Source organism: Mus caroli, unplaced genomic scaffold (genome assembly GCF_978045245.1).
Source record: "Mus caroli unplaced genomic scaffold, Mus_caroli_1 scaffold_8, whole genome shotgun sequence".
In the NCBI taxonomy this organism is placed as follows: Eukaryota; Metazoa; Chordata; class Mammalia; order Rodentia; family Muridae; genus Mus; species Mus caroli.
Genome location: NW_028227263.1, coordinates 39,333,778 through 39,339,769, shown reverse-complemented (window position 1 = coordinate 39,339,769; position 5,992 = coordinate 39,333,778).

Here is a 5,992-nt window from a genome sequence, read left to right as displayed (position 1 = left end):
GCAGAGCTGAGCTCCAGACCTCTGTGGCACCTTCCCTGCAAGAAAAAGGAGAACTTGCCTACAGAGAGTGGTCTGACCACTGAGTTTCAGGAGAGAGCTGTACTCCCAGGAGTGCTGACAGAAGCTAAAAAAAAAAAATCACAGGAAGAACAAGCTCCAGCAAGAGACAATTAAAACAACTAATACCAGAGATTACCAGAAGGCAAAAGACAAACGTGAGAATCTTAATAACAGAAACCAAGACCACTCAGCATCATCAGATTCCAGTACTCCCACCTCAGTCAGTCCTGGATACCCCCAAAACACCCAAAAAGCAAAATTTGGGTTTAAATTATATCTCATGAAGCTGATAGCAGATTTAAAGAAAAGCATTAATAACTCACTTAAAGAAATACAGGAGAACACTGACTGCTAAACAGGTAGAAGTCCTTAAAGAGGAAGCACAAAAATCCCTTAAAGAATTACAGGAAAACACTGCTAAACAGGTAGAAGTCCTTAAAAAAGAAACACAAAAATCCCATGAAGAATTACAGGCAAACACAAACAGGTGATGGAATTGAACAAAACCATCCAAGATCTAAAAATGGAAGTAGAAACAATGAAAAAAACTCAAAGGGAGATCACACTGGATAGAAGCCCTAGGAAAGAAATTAGGAACCATAGATGTGAGCATCAGCAACAGAATACAAGAAATGGAAGAGAGAATCTCAGGTGCAGAAGATTCTGGAGAAAATATGGACACAAAATATCAAAGAAAATGCAAAATGCAAGAAGATCCTAACCCAAAACATCCAGGAAATCCAAGACACAATGAGAAGACCAAACCTAAGGATAATAGGTATAGATGAGAATGAAGATGCTCAACTTAGAGGGCCAGAAAATATCTTCAACAAAATTATAGAAGAAAACTTCCCCAGCCTAAAGAAAGAGATGCCCATGAACATACAAAAAGCCTATGGAACTTCCTCCTGACACATAATAATCAGAACAAATAATGCACTAAATAAAAATAGATATTAAAAGCAGTAAAGGGAAAAGGTCAAGTAACATATAAAGGCAGACCTATTGGAATCACACCAGAATTCTCAACAGAGACTATGAAAGCCAGAAGATCCTGGACAGATGTTATACAGACCATAAGAGAACACAAATGCCAGCTCAGGCTACTATACCCAGCAAAACTAACAATTAGCATAGAAGGAGAAACCAAAGTATTCCATGACAAAACCAAACTAACACAATATCTTTCCAAAAATCAAGCCCTTCTAAGGATAATAAAGGGAAAACGCCAACACAAGCATGGAAATGACACCCTAGAAAAAGCAAGAAAGTAATCCTTCAAGAAACCTAAAAGATGATAGCCGTAGAAACAGAATCCCAACTCTAACAACAAGAAATAACAGGAAGCAACAATTACTTTTCTTTAATATCTCTTAATATCAATGAACTCAATTCCCCAATAAAAAGACATAGACAAACAGACTGGCTATAAAAACAGACTCAACATTTTGCTGCATACATGCAACCCACCTCAGGGAAAAAGACAGACACTACCTCAGAGTAGTGGTTGGAAAACAATTTTCCAAGAAATGGTCTGAAGAAACAAGCTGGAGTAGCCATTCTAATATCGAATAAAATCGACTTCCAACCCAAAGTTATCAAAACAGACAAGGAGTGGCACTTCATACACATCAAAGGTAAAATCTTCCATGATGAACTCTCAATTCTGAATATTTACACTCCAAATGCAAGGGCATCCACATTCATTAAAGAAACTATAGTAAAGCTCAAAGCACAAATTGCCCCTCATACAATAATAGTGAGGGACTTCAACACCCCACTCTCATCAATGGACAGATCCTGGAAACAGAAACTAAATAGAGACACATTGAAACTAACAGAAGTTATGAAACAAATGGATTTAACAGATATCTACAGAACATTTTATCCTAAAACAAAAGGATATATCTTCTTCTCAGCAACTCATGGTACTGCCTCCAAAATTGACCATATAATCGCTCACAAAACAGGCCCCAACAGATACAAAAATATTGAAATTATCCCATGCATCCTATCAGATCACCATAGACTAAGGCTGCTCTTCAATAACAACATAAATAATAGAAGCCAACATTCATGTGTAAGCTGAACAATACTCTACTCAATAATAACTTGGTCAAGGAAGAAATAAAAAAAGAAATTAAAGACTTTTTAGAGTTTAATGAGAAGAAAGCCACAACATGCCCATATATTATGGGACACAATGAAAGCAACACAAAGAGGAAAACTCATAGCTCTGAGGGCTGCCAAAAAGAAACTAGAGAGAGCATACACTAGCAGCTTGACAGCACACCTAAAAGCTCTAAAATGAAAATAAGCAAATTCACCCAAGAGGAGTAGACAGCAAGAAATAACCAAACTAAGAACTGAAATCAATCAAGTGGAAAGAAAAAGAACTATTCAAAGAATCATCCAATTCAGGAGCTGGGTTTTTTTTTGTTTTTTGTTTTTTGAATTTTTATTTTTTAGAAAATCACAAGACAGATAAACCCTTAGCCAGACTAACTAGAGGGCACAGGGACAGTATCCTAATTAACAAAGTCAGAAATGAAAAGGGAGACAAAACAACAGAACCTGAGGAAATCCAAAACATCATCAGATCCTACTACAAAAGGCTATATTCAATAAAACTGGAAACCTGGATGAAATGGACAATTTTCTAGACAAACACAAGGTATCAAAGTTAAATCAGGATCATATTAACAATCTAAACAGTCCCATATCTCCTAAAGAAATAGAAGCAGTCATTAATAGTCTCCCAACAAAAAACAAACAAACAAACAAAAAAAGCCCAGGACCAGATGGGTTTAGTGCAGAGTTCTATCAGACCTTCAAAAAAGACCTAATTCCAATTCTCCTCAAACTATTCCACAAAATAGAAACAGAAGGTACTCTACCCAATTCATTCCATGAAGACACAATTACTCTTATACCTAAACCACATAAAGACCCAACTAAGAAAGAGAACTTAAGAAAGTTTTACCTTATGAATATCAAAACAAAAATACACAATAAAATTCTCTCTACTAAATCCAAGAACACATCAAAATGATCATACATCATAATCAAGTCGGCTTCATCCCAGGGTTGCAGGGATGGTTTAATATATGGAAATCCATCAATGTAATCCACTATATAAACAAACTCAAAGACAAAAACCACATGATCATCTTGTTAGATGCTGAGAAAGCATTTAACACAATCCAACACCCATTCATGATAAAAGTATTGGAAAGATCAGGAATTCAAGGCCCATACCTAAACATGATAAAAGCAATATACAGCAAACCAGTAGCCAACATCAAACTAAAATGGAGAGAAACTTGAAGCAATCCCATTAAAATCATGAACTAGACAAGGCTGCCCACTTTCTCCCTACCTATTCAATATAGTACTCCAAATCTTAGCCAGAGCAATTAGACAATGAAAGGAGATCAAGGGGATACAAATTGGAAAGAAAAAAGTCAAAATATCACTATTTGCAGATGATATGATAATATACATATATATATATATGTATATTATATATATGATATATAATATACATAATATACATAATATATATAATATATACTATATATTATATATTATATATAATATATATAATATTATATATAATATATATAATATTATATTATATATTATAATATTAATATATATATAATATATATGTGAATATATATAATATATATTATATATTATAATATAATAATATATAATATATTATATTATATGATATATAATATATATATGTATATTATCATATCATCTGCAAATATATATATGAGCCTAAAATTTCCACCAGAGAACTCCTAAACCTGATAAACAGCTTCAGTTCAGTAGCTGAATATAAAATTAACTCAAACAAGTCAATGGCCTTTCTCTACACAAAGGATAAACAGGCTGAGAAGGAAAGTAGGGAAACAACACCCTTCACAATAGTCACAAATAATATAAAATACCTTGGTGTGACTCTAACTAAGGAAGTGAAAGATCTGTATGATAAGAACTTCAAGTCTCTGAAAAAAAGAAATCAAAGATCTCAGAAAATGGAAAGCTCTCCCATGCTCATGGATTGGCAGGAATAATATAGTAAAAATGGCTATCTTGCTGAAAGCAATCTGCAGATTCAATGCAATCCCCATCAAAATTCCAACTCAGTTCTTCACCGAGTTAGAAAGGGCAATTTGTAAATTCATCTGGAATAACAAAAAACCTAGGAAAGCAAAAACTATTCTCAATAATAAAAGAACCTATGGTCTAATCACCATGCCTGACCTCAAGCTGTACTACAGAGCAATTGTGATCAAAACTGCACAGCTACAGACAGATAGATCAATGGAATAGAATTGAAAACCCAGAAATGAACCCACACACCATGGTCACTTGATCTTTGACAAAGGAGCTAAAACCATCCAGTGAAAAAAAGACAGCATTTTCAACAAATGGTGCTGGAACAACTGGCAGTTATCATGTAGAAGAATGCTAATTGATCCATTCTTATCTCCTTGTACAAAGCTCAAGTATAAGTGGATCGAGGAACTCCACATAAAACCAGACACACACTGAAACTTATAGAGGAGAAAGTGGGAAAAAGCCTTGAAGATAAGGGCACAGGAAAAAAATTCCTGAATAGAACAGCAATTGCATGTGCTATAAGATTGAGAATCGACAAATGGGCCCTCATAAAATTGCAAAGCTTCTGTAAGGGAAAAGACACTCTCAATAAGACAAAAAGGTCACCAACAGAGTAGGAAAGAATCTTTACCAAACCTAAATCTGATACAGGACTAATATGAAGCTAGAGACACAAAGAACTCAAGAAGCTGGACTCCTGAAAATCAAATAACCCTATTTAAAAAATGGGGTACAGTGCTAAACAACGAATTCTCAACTGAGGAATACCGAATGGCTGAGAAGCACCTGAAAAAATGTGCTACATCCTTAATCATCAGGGAAATGCAAATCAAAATAACCCTGAGATTTCACCTCATACCAGCCAGAATGGCTAAGATCAAAAATTCAGGTGACAGCAGATGCTGCCGAGGATGTGGAGAAAGAGGAACACTCCTCCATTGTTGGTGGGATTGCAAGCTTGTACAACCACTCTGGAAATCTTTCTGGCAGTTCCTCAGAACATTGGACATAGTACTACCGGAAGATCCAGCAATACCTCTCCTGGCCATATATCTAGAAGATGTTCCAACTGGTAAGAAGGACACATGCCCCACTATGTTCATAGCAGCCTTATTTATAATAGCCAGAAGCTGGAAATAACCCAGATGTCCCTCAACAGAGGAATGGATACAGAAAATGTAGTACATTTACACAATGGAGTACTACTCAGCTATTAAAAACAATGAATTTGTGAAATTCCTAGGCAAATGCATGGACCTGGAGGGTAACATCCTGAGTGAGGTAACCCAATCACAAAAGAACTCACATGATATGTACTCACTGATAAGTGGATATTAGCACAGAAACTTAGAATACCCAAGATACAAGATACAATTTGCAAAACACATGAAACTCAGAAGAATGAAGACCAACGTATGGACACTTTGCCCATTCTTAGAGTTGGGAACAAAACACCCATGGAAGGAGTTACAGAGACAAAGTTTGGAGCTGAGACGAAAGGATGGACCATCCACAGACTGCCACACCCGGGGATCCATCCCTTAATCAGTCTCCAAACGCTGACACCATTGCATATGCCAGCAAGATTTTGCTGAAAGGACCCTGATATAGCGCTCTCTTGTGAGGCTATGCCGGTGCCTGGCAAACACAGAAGTGGATGCTCACAGTCAGCTATTGGATGGAACACAGGGCCCCCAATGGAAGATCTAGAGAAAGTACCCAAGGAGCGAAAGGAGTCTGCAACCCTATTGGTGGAACAACAATATGAACTAACCAGTACCCACAGAACTGGTGT